At 43.3% G+C, this 20,078-nt stretch overlaps 2 non-coding genes across 2 annotated transcripts; one reads left to right on the forward strand and one right to left on the reverse strand.

Moving 5' to 3' along the window:
• The first annotated feature begins 6,564 nt into the window (after positions 1 to 6,564).
• Trnag-gcc (transfer RNA glycine (anticodon GCC)) lies at positions 6,565 to 6,635 on the forward strand. The gene has a single exon. It is a non-coding gene; the product is annotated as a tRNA-Gly (tRNA).
• A 278-nt stretch (positions 6,636 to 6,913) lies between these two features.
• Positions 6,914 to 6,985, reverse strand: Trnaa-cgc (transfer RNA alanine (anticodon CGC)). The gene has a single exon. It is a non-coding gene; the product is annotated as a tRNA-Ala (tRNA).
• Between the last annotated feature and the right edge of the window lie 13,093 nt (positions 6,986 to 20,078).

Here is a 20,078-nt window from a genome sequence, read left to right on the forward strand (position 1 = left end):
TTCTTTTCCTTTTGTGGGTTCTCTATCAAACGCTTGTTATTGTATAGCTGTGGTTGTCGATAGGTGCTAACGTCGGCCAGGTAGACGTTACATCCATATTGCATTAGGAATTATGAAAGCGAGCCAACCAAGGAGACATCTAGAGAAGCTTTCCGGCTGTGCCCGGTTTGTGGGCACCGGTAGCCCAGCGCCGTGGATGCAGGAGAATCTTGAGTGTGAGGTAAGCAGGGACTGGCTGTGTAGGAAGACCTTGTCTTAAAAGACAGGCAGACAAGAGTTTCTTTGAGCACAAGAAGATTACCGCAACAGCAACCAAAAGCAGTAAACCTTTAAGAGCTATATTCTGACAGGAGCCAAAACTGTTGCTGAAGGTTAGGAAACAGGAATAGTAACAAGATCTGCTAATATACAAGAGCCCCAGAAAATCAGTAAAGAAGTCAGAACCATTCCAGAGCACAGGGCTCGCCCATAGAGGGTTATGCTATCTATGCGTTAATTATTATAGTCATAAGCTGTGACAAAATGCCCGAAGAAAGAAACCTAAACAAGGTTTCTAATGTCACAGTTTGTGGGGTAGCTGGTGAGGGGGCAGGCGCAGGTGGTGGGGTTGAGAGACCAAAAGATTAAAAATCAGCCATCATTATTATTAAAGTTTAAGACCTGAACTAGGTGGGTGGAGAAGTCCAGTAATGCCCTGAGAGGAAGAACCTGCCATACTGCATTCTTTCCCCACCCACTAGAGATACAGTTGCTAGGAAACTGGCCCATCCCCCCCCTAGGGAGGGACACCAGATCATTAATGGTTTTCGGAACCTTCCTATAGCCAATCAATTCAAAATTTTGACCAATAGATGATTGCCAGGCAGGAATCGCCCCTGCCTTGGGAATGCTGGGAGGGACCAGAATCTATATATCACCCAACTAACCTGAGCAGACGGCTCTCAGCTCCCACCGCTTTGGCAGTGGGGGTGTGTGGGCCCAAGCTGCAGCTTGTATTTACAATAAAAAGAACCTCATGTATTTACAGTGGAGTCTGTTTATTCCTGGTCTTTTGGGGTTCGTGAACTGGGCAGAACAGGGTGCTGGCAGGACTCCTTACATCTGTGCAGTCAGGACAAACTGTGGGCAGTGCGGGCCACTCCCTTTGCCCAGTTTATTTAGTCTGTTATCCCAGCTCCGCCCCCGGACACCCTCCCACCCCGCCCCCATCCCCATGGTACCACTCACGACCAGGGTTTGTCTTTTATGCTCAGTTAAACCTATCTGGAAAGATTCTCACCGACACTCCCAGAGGTATGTCTTCTGGGCGATTCTAAATCCAGTCAAGCTGACACTGAAGACTAATTATGAGAAAGCACTTGCTTTATTTTTATTTTTCATCTCTTTTCCTTCTGTTGAGGCAACTCATTCATTGAACACAAAAGGTAACCTAATGGCACTCCTGTTCATGATAGATAGGTTGTTATCATGAGGCCACAGTCTCTCTTATTTGTATGTTAGCAGGTGTGTATACTTTTATTTATCTATTTGCCTATTTATTTATTTACATAAGGTCTCACTATGTAGCCCTAGCTGGCTTGGAACTTGCTCTGTAGCTAGACTGACCTCAGACTCATAGAGATCTGCCTGACCGTTTCCTGAGTCTTGGGATTAAAGATAAGCGCTACCATGCCCAATTAGTTATTATTTTTTTCTTTATATCTTTATTACATTTCCTTTGTCTTCCCATAAACTATCTTAGTGTATAATATCACACATCCTGTTGTTTATATGAGACCTGGAAAAGCATGTACATTTTATGGAAATGATTTTATAGTTTTTCCAAGTGTAGTGTTGTATCTCAGTTCATAGTGCATATTATTCACTGGGTAATATTTCTGAAAATTCTCATGTTGCTCTGAGACAAGACCAGGGTAAATGCTATAAGGATTCACTTTCTTACTCTCCCACAGGACACTGAGTTGGTTTCCACAAGCACCACTACAGTGAACACCTGTGCTGGCAGAATTGCAAATGTGAGAGATGATGGAAACAAGAATAAATGGTTGCATAGAAAAAGGAGGATGGCACATGCCTGCAATCCCAGCACTCAGGGAGGCAGAGGCAGAAAGATCTCTGTAAGTTCAAGGCCTGCCTGGTCAACAAAGCGAGTCCAAGAGAGCCAAGGTTACAGCGAGAAACCCTGTCATTAAAAAACAAGAACAAAACCAAACCAACAAACAGAATGTGGAGGATGGTACTTGGTCAGTCTAGACAATATACCCAGGACTGGTCCACCTAATTTGCATGATCCCGAGGAGGATGAAAACACAAAAACATCTGTTTAAAACTTAAGAACTGCAACATGGCAAGAGAGGAGAATGAAATAAGTTCAGAGCCTTATTCAACCTAATATGTTACACATTCATAAAACTCCCCTTTGAGTCTAGCAAAATTTCAGAAAATGGTTGAAACTGGAAACCACTGAAGTTTGGGAATGGAAGATTAATGTTCGGGCTCGTTTTTGTCCACTTGTCACAAACTGGAGTCACCAGGGAGGAAGGAGCCTCAACTGAGATGCCTTCATCATGGTAGCCTATAGGCATGTTGGTACAGCATTTTCTTGATTGCTGGTTGATGTGAGAGGACCCAACCCATTCTGAGTGATGCCATCCTTGGGTAGGTGGTCCTGTGAGGTATAAGAAAAGTAGCTAAATAGGAGCCTAAAGCAAGTCAGCAAGCAGCCTTCCTCTACGGCCTCTCTTTCAGCTCCTGCCTCTAGGTTTTTGTCTGGAGTTCCTACTCTGACTTCCCTTCATGACTGTAAACTGTTAGCTGAAACAAACCTTTTCCTCCACAAACTGCTTTTGGGCATAGTGTTTAATATAGTAATAGAATACAAGCTAAGGTAATTAATATAATGAAGTGTTACAAACGTGGAAAAAGTAGATTTCTCTGAGTTGTAATTCTACAACAGTGCATCCAGGTTAGTCCTGGCTTGGGGGTAGATGCCTCTGAATCCCAGCACCCAGGAGATAGAGGCAAGCAGTGTTTCATGAGTTTAAGGCCAGACAGGGCTATAGGGGGATACTCTGCCTTAAAATACTCAGCTTTCCCTCAGCGGTTTCACTTGAAGGAATTTATTCTGCAGATGTTATCATCGTGCAAAGTGGCACGAATTCAAAGTATTGGCTGCAGCACTGTATGGCCACACGAGACGGGAATCGGTATGGACACCCTCTGCTAAGGACCAGGCTGAAGGAAGGACCCGGCCTCTACAAAATGCACTTTCTCACCACCTTCCAGCATCTTACAATTGTGGCTGCATTCTTCACTTACATGCCTTGATTTTAATCTTTAGGGAACTCGGCCTTAGGATACTACTTACAACTGAGAAATGGAAAAAAAAAAATGTCTTATTTCCTCATCTATAGAAAGATAGTTAAAGAATGAACATAGAGTTCCCTGCCTCTGTAAGATGTAGCTGTCTATATTAAGAGAAATTTTTCTAAGATAATTTTTTTTGGGGGAAAAAAAAGCAAAGCTTTTAGCTACAACCATGTGTATTCTGTCATGAACACCATATACCGTCTCTGCTTTCATTTAATATTTGTATCTCCTGAGGTGAGATGGGACAGAGACCACTTTTTGATGACTGTGCTCTCAGATTAGCTGACTTTTGAACCATAGGCATAGATTACTTACTGCATAGATGTGTGGGTATACACGCTCCCGACACAACATGAACTGAGGGGAAGAGAGCTGCAGGGAAGGCAGGCAACATTCATTTCTGTCAAGAGGCGGTGCCGGTCATATAGCACCAGGACTCTGAAGAAATGCTTGCCAAAATAGTGGAATCAGAAGGGTGATGAGTCATTCCATACCCTCTAGGGCTTTAAAACAAATTCAATTTTACGATCAATAATAAAGGAACAACGGAGTTCTCAAAAATTAAGAGAGGAAGAGATAGGAGAAGTGAGGAGTAGATGAGAGAGAGGGGAAGAGAGAGAGAGAGAGAGAGAGAGAGAGAGAGAGAGAGAGAGAGAGAATTCAACTACTAGTTGCATGTAGCATGGAAATTTGGTGTTCTCGGCTTAGGGAGCAAGGTGGTAACTGTCTGCTCCGAGCAGGAGACAGTGACATGAGGAATAAGAACAGAATTCAGATTTTTTTTTTTTTTTAAGATAGGAAAGTCAGGCTTGTTGACTAATTAGACGTGTCCAAAAACTGGAAAACTCAAGCAGATGACTGTGACCAGGGCCTTCCAGGAACCGTCTCCACATCCTCAGTGTCTGCACGTGAGAATTATACCTGGGTTCTTCATTTCCATGCCCTGATTTTCATCCTTAGGAAAGTAGGCCTTGGGGTACTACTTGTGATTCTAAAATGGAATAAGTAATGATTTAATTCCCAGCCAGTAAAGGGCAATCCAAATGACAGGCTCCTCCATTTCCCCAGGGCTAGTTTTTAACCTGGGACAGAAATAAGCTGCGTGTATTAAATCAATACAATCACTCACAGCTTAAAAAAAAAAAAAAAAAGGCGTTGCTTTGCTGAGTGCACTATACTGACTTACTGCTATTTCTTAACGGCTTACTTCCTTCAGGTGGTATAAGCCGAACTGCATCTCAGCGGCAAGCCAGCTCCATCCTTGGGCTTGGTACTCGTGGCAGGTACCCAAAGATGTTTCTGCTGAAGCATTAGCCCAGGTCTGTTCCACTGACAGTGGTCAGGATGGTCAAGGACGCTGTGTAACATTTCACAATTCAGTGCGACTCCTGTGCTTGCTCTTCCTCTCTTCCGGGGATCATCTCTGTGAAACAGAGGGCAGACCAGACGGGGAAGAAGGGTGAGTGTGTGCTCACCCTCCAGCACAGCTGCTCAGCTTTGTGATCTTTGATGGTGCGGGCAGCAAAATCACTGCCCGATGCAGCATTTCTGGCTCTTCTTTGGAACCCAGTGCCCCCACACCCCTCAGGGGCACTTTCTCAATTTTCTACCCATTAGCTCCTGAATCATCATTTTTCTCTTCAACCACTCATATGGTCGTAAACCCCTTCTTGTAATTTCTTTTTTTTTTCTTCCCCCTTTGTGCCATCAATGACATTGGCTTTGAATTTGAAGCCATCTCCTCTGCTTCAGCCTCCAATGTGCCAGGATTACAGGTGTGTGCCATGATCTCCAGCTTCTTATTTTTCACATAAACAAAAGCAATGGGCTTCAGTTATGACAATTTCATATGTGAATTATGCGATTTGCTCATGTACACACACACATACAGAGTCAATCTGGACTGCAGATATTAAGGAAAATGTGAGGTTTTCAAATCCTCCTCCCCTCCACCCAGTCCTCTTCTCTTACATTTATGGCTTACAAACTAATAAGCAAAATGCTAATAATTGAGTGGCTTAAAATGAGCTGGCAAATCAGGGTGCAAGCGAAGGAAGCAGTGGCTTTCCTCACAGGCCTGGACTAGCACTGGAAAGTCAAGTCCTTTCAACAGTAATATTTTAAAGCAGATTTTGCCCCATGTCTCTCACTTCAAAGAACAAACTATGTTAAAGGTAAAATAGTTTGACCTGCTCTCTCACAGGTTGCTTGGGATTGGAGCTTAAGTTTTCCTGTTTTCTAATACCTTATGTTCCTCATTGTTTGTGATTCTACTCTTCATCTACCTTCAGAGTCTGCTGTTTGCCCCCATACTCAAACTTCCCTAGAAACTGTCTCAGCGTATGAACCCTTACATTATCTCAGTGGCTGCGTATGATCGCTCTCTTTCTGCACTCAACTATTATTAATGTATGACATCCTGAGTTACAGAGCAATATTTCAGGTGGGCAGTGGCTAAGCCCTCAGCCATAATAATAGCGATCAGGTCCCAGTCTTCCCCCTGGAAGGCTCGACTTCATCATTTTTTTAAGTTGCGGTAATTTACTTCACTAGGATGAAGTCTACCTGCAACTTACACAGCCTCGAATAGAGCAACTGCTAGTATAGCTTTTATTTTATTTTATTTTACTTTATTTTATTTTTTTATTTTTCCTCAACTATTCCTTGGCTAGTCAGAGGTCTTTCAACATTGTTGGAATTTGCCTTCCAAAAGAAAAGAGACCAATGATGCCCAAATCCACAGTCATCCAGTCACATATAGAACCAAAGTATCTGAAAATGGGCTGGTGATCATGGAACCCTACACAGAGGACAAAATCTTCACTTGCATCCTTTGCCAAAGACAAAACAAAATAAAGTAACAACAACAAAAAAACCTCATAAAGTTTAACAAAAGTTGGAATAGTGACAATTTTAAAGTGGTGGTGTTTGTCATATCTAACAATCACTGAATTAAGAATTTTGTGCCATGCTCAAAGATACACATAGAAACTCTTTCTGTCCTAAGATTCTGTGATCCGCAAAATATCTTCAAATAGAGTGCCTGTAAATGAGATAAAAAACTTAACAAGAACAACAACCAAAAAAAAAAGTTACTTTTTCTGGTTTTTTGAGTGTATGAACACATAAACAACATTTAAGGGCTCATAGTGAATCAAATCCTAGTATAGTATGAGAAGATAAGCTTCTATGCCTGCATTGGTGGTTCAGTGGTAGAATTCTCGCCTGCCACGCGGGAGGCCCGGGTTCGATTCCCGGCCAATGCAACCATATCTTTTCTTTGGACCTTCAATTTTCTAACACATTAGCTTTACTGAGAAAAAGAATTACAAATTTTCCTTCCTGAACTTTTCCTTTCACTTGTTTCTCCAGCGATCTCTAGCGCCGGTATTCCAAAAGTTTCCGATTTTTTTTCCCGGCATCTTTGTTTGGTTTTTCAGCGTTCTGGTTGTGAGCCAACTGTAAGAACGCATGTAGTAAAAATCTTTTTTTTTTTTTTTTATTGTGAAGGGGAAAAAAAAGAATAAAAACAAGCACGGCTGCCTGGAGATGCCGGGGATTGAACCCGGGACCTCACACATGCGAAGCGCGCGCTCTACCACTGAGCTACATCCCCCAGCCGGGGAGACAGCCCCTCATGCATCTACTTATGCAGTGAACTGAGCGCGAGTCGGCCGACCAGAGCAGGGATTCCGCAGAAGCTTCTACGACGCATTTCTTCCTTTGTACCCCCATCCCAGGCTGTGTCCCCGATGCTTTTGGACCGACTCCGTTGCAGGGAGCCGGTAGCCTAAACTTAGCTGCCGGCCGCGCCTCCGCGAGGTCCGGCCTCGGGGCTGCGGGAGCCGGGGGCCTTGAACCGCCGGAGGGGCGGGACCGCGCCCCGCCCAGTTCCCGCCGGAGTCCCGCTCCAGGAGCCTATTGCGCAGGCGCCGGACAACCTCGAGGCCTGTGACTCAGGAGCTGAGCTTTGCCTGCAGCTAGGTTACAAACTAAGGCCTCAACTAGGAGGGCAAGTCCAGGCGGGGATGAGGAAAGTGAAGGGCCAGGGGGGTGTGGGGGCGTCAGCACGCCGCCGCGGGCACCACTCCTGCGGCCCAGGAGACCTGTTGCTGCACGTGCCTGTCTCAGCATTGAAGGGTTTCTGGATTTATCTGGGCATCCTGAGCTTTTGGAAACCCCCTAAGTCTCAGGGACACCACGTCAGACTTGCGGTTAACCCAGTGACCCGTAGATTCTTTAGATGGAGGTTACAGCCAACTCTTGCAGCTGAAAGATGATTTTGCTATTTGCTCTTTATTTGCACGAGGCTCAAACTGGAAGAAAACGATGCTGCCCCCATTTTGGAGTCTTGGTCCTGTGTAAATGTTTATGATAGCTTGGAGAACCCGCTCTAGATGTTTTTTTTTTTTTTTTCTCCCCTTCGGCATTTACACCTTGGGCTAATCGGACTGATTGGTATGTGTATAACTGAAAGTTGATTGATAGACTCTTTTCACGCCCTGAAGTTCCCGTTGGTTGGGTGCAAGCTCTGAGTGGAATGAGGTAGGTGTGTGCCTTCCAGGTGCCTTTAAAACTGACTCCGTTCCAGGGAGGCTGAGTGGCAGGAGCTTCAGACACGAATGGTAGCAGGGCAGTATCTGGTGTAGGAGTAGCTGCAATCCGGCTATTTCCATCTACCCTGTAAGGCTGAGGCCAAAAAGCTGCGACGGAGTGAGGAGCTCAAGTTTCCTAGCCCTTCTCGGCTTGTGAGGGAAGGCGGAAACGTCCAGGTCAGTGGGTATACCACACTCTTCAGAATCACATTGTGCAGTAAGAACAAGTAAATGACCATGTTTGCTTACAGCAATTTAAGCAACTGATTTTGTTTTTAATGGGAACAAGGCACACTCGGATCTAATTCAGCAATAATAGTGAATGTCTGGGGGGGGGGGGGCAGTTATCAAGTACTCTGCTCTGTACTTAAGAATATCCCTGCATTCCTTCCCAAGGCACTAGAGCACAAATTTCTTTCTTCTTTTTTCTTTTATTCTTCTCTCGTATATTACATTCCAACCACAGTTTCCCGTCCCCCTCCTCCCCCAACCTCTCCCTTCCAACTCCCCGCTCCCCCAGCCCCACCCTCCTCCCCCCCCAAAAAAGAAAAAGAACAGGCCTCTTAGGGACATCAACCAAACACATCATAACAAGCTGCAGTAAGGCGAGGCACATACCATCACATCAAGGAGGGAAAGAGTCCCACTGTCCTTTGGTGTCAAGAACACCAAAGGAATACACACTTCTTAAGCTGATTCTGAATCAGACGTTGGGGGCAGATTCGGGTCTCTGCCCCTAAGGTTTTCACCAGGAAAACTGGGTAGGATGCATGCTTAGCCGGTCATTCTCTGCTATCCTCAGGGTTCCTTTCCTCATTTTATGTCTACTACCTGAAGCCTTCCCTTTCTCAGAGTTCTTTTTCAGGCAATTCGGGGTTTGTGGCTGCAAAAGCAGACGCTTAATAAATAGCCCAGGCTGGTCTTGAACTTGGGACAGTCCTCCTGTCTACCTGGTGAGTGCTTGGATAATAGGCACGCTTGCAAGGATCTCAGCAATTTCTGAGGCTTTCAGAGCTAAGACCGAGGAAGCCTCATCTTAAATCCCCTCCTCCAAGTCCGCACATGCAAAGCCCCTGGAGATTCACCTGATAAAGGAAACGAGCCTGAGCTCTAAAACCAACAGAGGCTGTGAAGTGGCGTCAGTGGCCTAGCTTAGCCCAGGTGGATAGCTTTAACTTACTGGACCATTTTATTACTGTGGTTGACAGAGAGAGAGAGAGAGAGAGAGAGAGAGAGAGAGAAGGAGGCACGGAGGCACGTTTCAGAAAATTCCTTGGATCAAATCTATTTTGTATGCAAATAAAACGGTCCCAGCAGGCACAAAGGTTTGAAAAGCTAATTAGATATCCCCAACCATAGAATTAAAAAAAGTAAAATAAAATCAAACCACCCAAACAACAAAACCAGACCAATTTGGGTTCTGTGCTCCTTACATTCCTCTTGGTTGGAGAAAAGTTTCTTTTGTTCCCAGATTGTTTTCCTGCCGTACATTGGACCCTGAGGTGTATAGACACACACGCGTGCACGCATTCACAGTGCTCCCTCAGGCTCTACACCCTCACCTCCGATACCGTCGGCTGAACTCAGGGGTAACAGGCAGCTCTTCTACCACCGAGCTGACATGCGTTCTCAGTCCTCTTTTCACTTTAATATTTGGGGACTGGGTCTCACTAATTTTCCCAGGGTGGCCATGAACTCTCCAGCTCAGACAGACCTTGGGCTTTCAATCCCCCTGCCTCAGCCTCCCAAAGAGTCAGAATCTCAGGCCTGCACCACTAGAAGCAGCTCAGACTTCCTTCTGAAACAAACGGTATTTATCTCTGGTAATGGGTTCACTTAACTCAGTTTTTAGCACTCATGTTCTGGCAAGCCTTGTTCATCTCTCTCTTAGAGCCAGTTACAAGTTAAGGTGTCCATTCTCAGTCCAGGAAGGGGCTCCTCATCCGAATTCTTGATTATGCGTTTGAATCACTGGGACACCTTTCGAAAAAACAACAAACAAACAAACAAACAAACAAACAAAGGAAATGTTGCTGTCTATTTGAGCCCAAACCTGGACCTACCACGTTAAATTCTCTACAGGCGAGTCCAGCAGCAGTCCCTTTGAAATTGTGTGTGTTTGTCCACACGTGCCTGTATTTGACGAGGAGTCTGTGTGTGGTGGAGTGTGATGATTTGGTATGTGTACACATCACACGGTGGTTGGAGCCTAATTAACGTATCCATCAAAGCCCGTGTCATGCACTGGATACCCAGAACTTGCTCATTTTAGAACTAGAAATGTGTGCTCAGTGTTCAAGTCTTTCCATTTTCCTCACAGCAGTATCTTAATTTTTTTTTTTTTTTCAGACGATTGCCTTGGGTAGCTAAGGCTGAGAGTCGCCCGCCTTCGTGTTGGCAGGAGAAGCTTACAGCTAAGCGGGTGCTATTCAACTGTGGCCGCAGGTTAGGCTCACTAGGAAGGCTGCAAAGCCACACTGATCCTTGAACTCCAGCCCCAAGTGCTCTACCTTCATCGGCTTAGGCTGGGTCCAGGGTGTCTGAGAGGCTTCCAGGTAGAGCATTACCGGATTTCAGTGCATACTTTCTCAACTTCTTCCCTTCGTGTGAACACCCAAGGCTGCCATAATTCTAAAAGCGGAAGGCACACTGCCCGGAGCTCCCCCATGCTCAGGAATTAGTGTTGCAGGAGGGTGGAGCTGACTCATTCCAATTTCTCGTCCTTATTTTCTTCAATGCAAACTGGTGGAGGCAGGTGTTTCAGCGCTAAAAATGAGCATTTCTTGTCCTCGGCCTCTCTGTTCTTTACCCCACATTCTTAAGAATGGATCCCTTAAGTGAGGTGACCCTGCCGCTTTGCTGCCAACTCCAGAAGGGGCTAGGCGATGTGTGGGAGGGGTGTGATTTGTACTTGGCACCCAGCATGCTTTGGGAACTTCCTCAGTTAAAATCCTGATTGCTTTACTCAAGCAGTTTTTCCAACACACTGTTTTGTTCCTCAGGGTCATAACTATTAGTAATTCTTCATCACCACAGTTAATTATCATTAATAACAATCTGAGGGCCAAGAAGGCTGCTGATTACATTTATTACAGAGAAAGTTAATAAACATTACCCTGTTCAATACATATCCCAAAGTGAAAAATTACGGTGATTATAATCTACATGTAGAGTCAGAAATATTCATCTAACGATAAGTTAGATATTAACATGGAAAGTTGCAGATTTTATCACTTAGATTCTAGTTACAAATAGCTTAAAAACAGGAGGGGCATATTTAAAAGGAGAAAGATATTCCAAAATTGTTGCATACCTGGAAAGTGTCAATGAATGGTCAGTTTTAAGGAGGGCTATTTTAAGACCAGAAGGGCTAAAATAATAACTACCTCAGCGTGCTAGGAAAGATTTTTCTGAATTTAAATGGTCTGTTCAACCATAGGGATTTCTGTAGCCTTCACCTCCCATGTTTAGACATGGAGTTCATGGTTGCTTAAGGTTGTCCCTGATGGGTTGTCTCTGATCGCTATCCCCCTGAGGTTAGGTGTTGAGTTTTATTTGTATGGATTTCTCATAGAAATAAGCACTGCTGAGCTCTCTGCATGCCTGTGACACATGCTTCCTTACAGTTCAATGATACAAAGGTAAGAAGAATGCCCAAGGGCAAAAGGACACATGGATTCTACGCGAGGGAGAAAGGTATTTGGAAACAGGGTTATGTGATGGCTGCACAACTTAGTAGACCCTCTACGGGTCACATGATTGCAAGTGGAATGGGTAAATTTTACAACATGAAAATTGTAAGGAAAGGGAAGTGTGTATCAAGCTGTGTCAACAGTAGAATGGAATCCCATGGGAAGTTCCTCGTGCACATTGTGTTTCATGTAGATAGGAAAAAGTCATAGGATGATGCACAGAAGATGGAGACTGGATGAAGACAGCCGTTCCCATGCCTGCAGAAGCAAAAGAGCACATCTTTGGCATAGATAGGAAACTGCTTTCAGATGGCACCTCACCCAAGAACTGCAATAGAGGGTGAGTGATACCTGTGCAGGCTACTGAATTGAGCCAAGAGGAGCCCAGGGATAATTTGCAACATAACAGAAACAAACATTCAAGAACATTAGAAATTGCCTATGTGTACAAAAGTAGAGAAGCCGAAAGCAAAAATTTAATCCAAAATCACCTCACCCTTGTACTTGTACCCCAATGTTGTACCTTCCAAGAATGCTGTTCATTCCTAAAATTCGCTCCCCATTCTATGACAGGAGATCTTCTTACCTACAGCTGGCCTCAGAGCCACCGAGAGCAGTACCATCCCAAGGCAGGTCTTCTGATGACACGCTCCAGAAATGGTGAACCTCTTTCTCTTGGTGTTTTAGAAGCCTGGACCTGATCGAATTCAAGCTACATAATGAATGTGGAAGGAGAAAGGAGAAGGGCATGAAGGCTTATCACCAACCCTGACCTGGCTGCACCAGAACTCCAATGGTTGATAAATACACTTCAAGTTTAAGAAACTCTCTCTCTCTCTTCCTCACTCCCTCACTCACTTCCCTCTCTCCCCTAAATTCTAATTCATAAAAAGAAAACTTATGTTATGATTCTCTCGGGGCCAAAGTAAACACACAGATAAGTGTGGCCAAAGCGACTCAACAGACATAAGTGTTTGAAGCAGTGTTAGTTGCTTTTATAGGTCAAGAGAGGAAAGGGGCTCAGGACACTGCTACCATGGTTGGTACGGACAAGCTCACCAGCGGACAGCAATTTCATTTTGGGTAGCTCTAGGCAAGGAACATATATACTACTTTTTTGCTTACTTATCCCGTGGAAAGGATGCGAAGGCAATGAGTGCAGTAATGAAAAAATCGTCCTCAGCATCATCTCTTATTTGTGATTGGTTATCAGCACAGTAAGAGGGGAAGAGATACCACAGACTTTTTTCTGAATTCAGAAGTTTGACTTCCCAAAGAAAGGCCTCAGTTTCCTCTCTACACCTCCCCTCCTTCTTTCCTTCCTTTTTTCTTTCTTTCTTTTTTTTTTTTTTTTGGAGACAGAGTTTCTCTATGTAGTTCTGGCTGTCCTAGCACTCACTACATAGACCAGGCTGGCCTTGGACTCACGGAGATCTGCCTGCCTCTTGAGTATTAGGTTTAAAGGCATGTGCCACTACGCCTGCCTTCTCTTCTACGTGTACACTTTTTTCTTTCATTCTCTTTCTTTTTGTAACTCTTTTTTTTTTATTCTTTGTGAATTTCACATCGTGTACCTCAATCCTGCTCATCTCTCCATTTCCTCACATATGCCCTCTGCCCTTTCAGCCTTCCTCTCCCACAAAAACCCAACAAAACAAAACAATGCACCAACAAAATCATCTTTTCGTGGAAGCTGTAGTGTGTCACAGTGTGTCCCACAGTGTACCCTTTTGTCCACACATCTTTCCTTGCAAATGTTCATTGCAATGAGTCATTGGTCTGGTTCAAGGCCTATGCCTTTTCCTATACTATCAATACTGGACTCCTCTCAGATATCCTATTGTTGCCCTGTGTCATGGAGACCCTGCAGATTTGGATCTGCAGAACTGGTGCCTTCACACACTCCAGCAGTTTAGAAATGGGGTACATGTTGGGATGGGCCACCTCAAAGCCCTGGATCTGGGCCTGGTGGGAGATGAGCTGGCACACCTACCAACTCTTCCACACCTACAGCACCAGCCGAGCTCTCTAGCATTTCCCATGCTAGCTCACCCAAAGCAGAAGCTGGCAAGATGCAGGGACAACTCTTCTGCTCTCATGCCTTCAGTCTGGCTTATGAATCCTTTCACCAACAGTATCAGCTCTAGTGAGATGCCCAGACGAAGTGCGGGGGTGTTCTCCTGAGTGCTGCAGCCAGTAAGGGGTGGGGAATAGTTCTGTTTTCATGTCCACTTTGCCCCGGCTAGGGTTTCGGCCATTTCTCCAGCCTACCATAGGCACCAAGGGGTTGAGAGAGAGGGGGGCATCTGTTCAGAGATTTCACACCACTGTTTGGCCAGTGAGGGGTGGAGCCAACTCTCCCACTCACACCTTCCTGGCAGGCGCACTCTGGAAACCAGGCCCAGCCCTACTGTGTTTCCTGGGCTCCTCTCCTGGGTGCTGCAGCCAGTGCGGGGTGTAGCCAGCTCTGCACAGCCCCCACCCCTCAACCTGGTCCTAGGCAGCAGCCCAGTCGAGGGACTTCCGCATGGCCTTTGGTGGTAACAGATCCCTGCTTCTGCAGCATGGGCCAGGACCTTACCATTACCTCAGATGACATCTTTGGCTACTCACATCAGGTTGTTTCTCCTCTTTTCATTGTGCACACACCGTTCTGCTTCTCTTTCTCAACCACCTCTCCCCCACGTATTTGCTCCGTATGGTGCCTGGCAGGGACAGCCTCAGGTTTACTCAGCCCTCCTGGGTCCCACTCTTTTTCTCTCTTTCTTTTCTCTCTCTCTCTGTGTTTAGTGGTGGAGATTGAACTCTGGGCATTGAACATTCTAGGCAAATACTCCACCTCTGTGCTATATCCCCAGACACTAAGTTCTTTACCTTCCTTCCTTCCTTCCTTCCTTCCTTTCTTTCTTTCTTTCTTTCTTTCTTTCTTTCTTTCTTTCTTTCTTCATTTGTTTATTTACCTATATTGTGAAATTCCGTCCCCAAGGAATTCAGTGCCTCTGGCTTCTTTAGGCACCTGCATATGCATGGACATATAGAAAATTAAAATAAGATAAAATCTATTTTTTAAATAAATATTTTAGAGGGAGGGAGCTACAGCTGGGAGACAAAACGAATAAACTGCAATTAATATATAAAAAATAAAAATTTAATTTAAAAAAGTAAAGAAAAATATTTTACTAAGTTTGTTGACTCACCTTTGTAATCACAGCACTTGGGAAGCAGAGACAAGAGGATCACCATGAGTTGGAGTTCAGGAAGCCGGCCTGATCTACGTCATGAGTTCTAGGCTAGCCTGATCTAAAAACTGGGACTCTGCTTCAAAAGCAAAAATAAAACTGCAAATGTTGTATACAATCTCAGGAGGGAAATTCCAAAGAAAAAAAAATTTAGAATACATATAATTATATAATGACAATATATCTACACATATGCTTTAAAATCACTGAAAAAAAATTTACTAATGTAAGAAAGACATTTCTAATACCAACCACTATTAATTGATCAGGAATATACTAGAAATAGAAATTATGAGAGAAGGAGGTATTATCTAGTTTTCTGGCTTGAACAATTTCACACAAAGTGCCAAAGAAAAAGAAAGTATTCAAAGAGATGTATGTATTATTTTTGCTTTTGTTTTTGAAGTAGGACATATCTATGTAGCCCAGGCTGCCCTTGAACTGGTGATCCTCCTGCCTAAACCTCCAAGTGCTTAGATGATAGGCATGCACCACTGTATCCAGATGACAGTGAGTTTTAGTGGTAGTCATTAACTCCGTTTCTATTTTCTTTAATTTGGAATATATCGGTCTGTCCCACAGGAGAGCTTACATAGATGTTAACACATTTTTGGAGACAAGAAGAGGTGTTTGGCATTGAAATATGTATATGGACTTGAGTCAGTCAAGCTTAAGAATGGATGCCTAAAAATAACACTCAAGGCTGTAGCAGGAGGATAGTGAGGTCCAGCCAGACAAGCCAGGGACACTGTTACTGAAAGGCTCTACTGTTGAGTAAATAAAGTCATAGGGTTGGATGAGAGTACTTGAGAAGAACATGAAGAACCAGACAGAAAGGAATAGGGAGCCTAAAGATCAAGAAAGAATGAAAAAGAAAGGCTGCAGAGACAGGAAAATCCAGACCATCTCAGAGATCCCAGTAGAAACAGAAGGCTTTCAAAAGGTGTAAGGGTGGGGATTGGAATCAGTGATAGAGCTTTGGCCTAGAATATGGGAAATACAAACTTCTGAACTGCAAAGGGAAGAAAGTTTTAGCTTTAAAAAACTGCAACCTGAGGAATCAGAGAGCAAAGTCCAGAGTTAATGTTTCCACTAGAGTAAGAAACATAAGGAACATCTGGTTATCTTTAGTAACAGTTATTTCACTATAAAATTGAGTGCTAATTCTCCTAGTAATTTCTATGCAATTTACAGTGGTTCTTTCTGGGACAACTGTCTGTCTTTCTTTTACTGAAACAGCTGTTTCATGCTTTCTACCCCTTAATACTTACCTCAAAGAAATTTTCTTTGAAGTAAATTCATCTGGAAATAAGAAAGGACAAGTGGATAAATCACTACTCTACTGTTTTTATCTCTACCCCTAAATAATATTTATTCATTTGCTCAGTTAACAGCTCTCTCTTGAACACCTATCAAACGCTCAGCCCTATGTTAGAGTGGGGCAACACAGTGCCATTCCTGACCTCATTACACTTAAGGTCAAAGATTAACAGCCAAAGGCAGAAGAATTACGTGAGAGATGAATATGGTAGTGTAGTTTTGTGTATATATACAGTCCAAGAACTTGGGAGGCTGAAGCAGGAGATTGGCCATGAATTTGAGGGCACCTGGAACTACATAGGAAGACCATGCCCCCAAAGTAAATAAATAAATAAACAAACAAACGAATGAATTGCAAAGAGGCCATTAACAGTTCAGAAGACATATGGCGCGAAGGGCCAAGAGTTCTACATGAGCGCCCAGGGGAAAGCTTGGTCCATATTTAAGGTATCTGGAACAGTCTGATGACACAAAGTCTGAGCAGCAGTTATACATTGAAGCTAAATAAAGAAATGGAAAGGTCCATCTAAACAGAAGGAGCAGAAGAGACAGTGACTAAGAAGCCAAAACCGTGATGATAGGTTTAAGGAAGAAAAGAAATCGTGTGGCTGGGTGCGCTTGTGTGCCATTGTGTAAGTGTGCACCTTAGTGTGGGCTAGGAAAAGCAAGAGATGGGACTTAGAAGCAGACAAGATCCAGCTGATGCAGGGCCTTGTAAGGATCACATAGCTCAGAAAGCTCTATGTTGGGTTTGGTGGAGGCGACAGCATAAAATTTTATTTTAGAAAAACGGGGGCTGTCAAGATCATCAGGTAAAGGTTATGGCCAAGCCTGATGGCCTGGGTTGGTTCCTGGAGCCCACAAGGTGAAGTCTCACTCAGACAAGTTATCCTCTCACCTCTACATGTGTGCCATGGCACATGCTGAGTGTATATATGTACACATACACATAGGTGAACACACTCACATACAAATCAGTATATAAATGCAAACAAAATAAAAGCGAACAACAAAAACTATTTCAGCTGTAATGTAGTGGATGAATAGAAAGGCAACCTACAGAAAGAAAGAAGATCACTGGCGACTTTACACAGGATTTATTTATTTTTAATGTATTTCTATGAGTGTTTTGCCTACTTGTATGTACATGTTGTACATAAGTTCAGTACATGTGTAGTTAGAACAGTAGCCAGTGCTTAACTACTGAGCCATCTCTCCAGCCCCAACTGGAAGCTTCTTTGAATACAGAAAAAAGTCCATTTTGAGAAAAAAAAATTGATTTAGAGAGCTTATGCAGTCCATTATAGTGACAGCTAGCAACATACACATAAAGTTTTATAATGAATGTATATGGAAATGGCAATATTTTTAATATTTGCATTAAATAGGATATATTATTAAATCTATTATCTAGTAATAGGTCTGTTGTATTGATAGCACAATCTACTATTGCTATTAAATACATATATATATTGTGGCTTTCAGAAAATTAAACAAAATCTACATGTGTGGTTCATGTTGTATTTCTTCTGGATGGTTCAGGTTTGGAGCTTCACAGCAGAAATGAAAAAAAGAAAGTCTAGGAATAAAGAGATAGAAAGTGGGTTTGACAGAACTCACATATCAACCAGGCCCATAGAAGAGAAGCAAGAGGAAGGAATAAAAGGAATCTCAAGGTTCTCACTTGAGCATGTCCATAAAAGTAGAGAATACTCCAGAAAACTTGGGGTAAGAAATTCTTTGTTTTGCTTTTAAGATGAGAGATGTAAAACATCTTAAAAGGCAAGATATTTGAATGGAAGTAGAAGGTATCAGACAGGATCTCTGAACATATAAAAAACACTCCTTAACGAGAAGGAAGACTTTTTTTTTTTTTTTTTTTTAATCATAGCATAAGATTTTTTTTTTTTTAAACCATAGAATAAGAAAAGCAGCAGGATGGGTTCTGGGCAAAGTTTGTTAAACACAATGGAATACAGTTGTATGAAAAGGCTTTTCTTTAGAGACAGCAGGAGGGTAGGAGAGAGGGAGGGAGAGAGGGAGAGAGAAACACACACAGAAAGAGGCAGAGAGAGAGAATGGGGAAGGGGTTAGTGATGAGGGAGTTGATTTATAACACTTTAGTCATCCAATAAATATTAGTTTTTCCTAACAGCTTACATAAAAATCAATAAGTGATTCTATTTTGTAATTTCATATTAGAATCATATTGTATTGTTTCCACAAATACATAGAAATTGGTTCATCTTTCTCTCAACACACGCACACAGGCACACACGCAGAGACCCATACATTTGTCCCTACTAAAATATATGAATACAAGTTTTGAGACAAAAATGTTCCTGAAGATTTTGGGGAAATTTATCATGTACATATTTTTTGGTCATTGCAGCTAGTGAAAAGATGGTCTTGTAGCACTAGCAAAAGAACTTCAAATTGTGCTCAAACACTAGCTCTAGAGGTTAAAGGCCGGCCAGGCCCATCCTGAAGTAGCGTTTTAGCAGCAGATTTTGATGGTGACAACTGCTGAACCAGGAGTCAGATAACCTGGTTTCCAATCCGATGGTGCGGTGATCATATGGGCCTGGAAGACAAGACACTTATCTTTGCTGAATATCCACCTTCCCATCTGTAGAAGCCAAGTGGTTTAAACAGCTCTTCAAATGTCACAAATGTCTTCACCTTTGTGAGAATTCAGTAGAACGCTGCACAGGAAGGGCCTTTGCAACCTGTAAAATGCACATATAACTTGGTAGATGACAGAGGTTCTTGCCTTCCCTCTAGTGAAGATGTTTCCTTTTGTCTTGACACAAGGTTTTTACACGGTAGTTTAGGATGGCTTTGAGCTAGCAGCAATCCTCCTGCCTTTCCCTTCAGAGCATTGGGATTAAATAATGAAGATTTGTTTTTTTCAAAAATCACGGCTGCTATTGTGTTGCTAAAATTTATTTTTATTACCGGTGTTAAGAATCAGATTAAAGTACAGAATTATAATTTTAAAAATTTCATTATTTTGATATGCATGGGTACCTTGTATGCATATATACCCATGTTTCACGTACACGCACAATGGGTGCAGAGGCCAGAAGGTGGTCTTGGATCCCCTGGAACTGGAATTACAGATGGTTGTGAGCCACCGTGTGATTGCTGGGAATCAAACCAGGGTTGTCTGGAAGAGCACTCAGTGTTTTCGACCCCCGAGACATCTCTCAAGCCTCTAGAATTATGGTTTTTTGATAAGTGGCTATTTGCCTATTGGCAACTTTGAGTTTTATGGGGTTTCTGTAAGATTCTCCTTTCATGGTGCTGGTAACTGAACTTCCAGCTGGCGCTTGGTAGATGAAGCTCTACTACAAAGCTCTAATCCTAACATCACCATCTCTTTTTCTGTGTGTGTTCTTAGAAGCAGGGGTCACCTCCTCAGTGTCATCTGGGTCACATCTTAAGCCAGTTGCCTGCACCCAGCACCTCCACAGTTGCTCCCGAAACCTCCTCAAGATCCTCTGTCAAGAACATCTAGCTTTCCATGTGTAGTGACATATGCCTATAATCCCAGCTCTTGAAAGTGAGGGCAGGTGGAATCAGGAGTTCAAAGTCAGCCTGGGTTACATGAGAATCTGTCTCAGAAAGGATGTGTGTGTGTGTTTATAGGGAGACATGGTAGAGCACTTGCCTACCATTCGCAAAACCCTGTGTTCAATCCCCAGAACCAGTAAAATAAATAGATAGATGTTATTTTGTTTTGTTTTGTTTGTTCGAGACAGGCTTTCTCTGTGTAACAAGCCCTGGCTGTCCTGGATTCGATTTGTAGACCAGGTTGGCTTTGAATTCACAGAGATCTGCCTGCCTCTGCCTCCTGAGAG

This window comes from Psammomys obesus, unplaced genomic scaffold (assembly GCF_907164565.1).
Source record: "Psammomys obesus unplaced genomic scaffold, mPsaObe1.curated_primary_1811, whole genome shotgun sequence".
Lineage (NCBI taxonomy): Eukaryota > Metazoa > Chordata > Mammalia > Rodentia > Muridae > Psammomys > Psammomys obesus.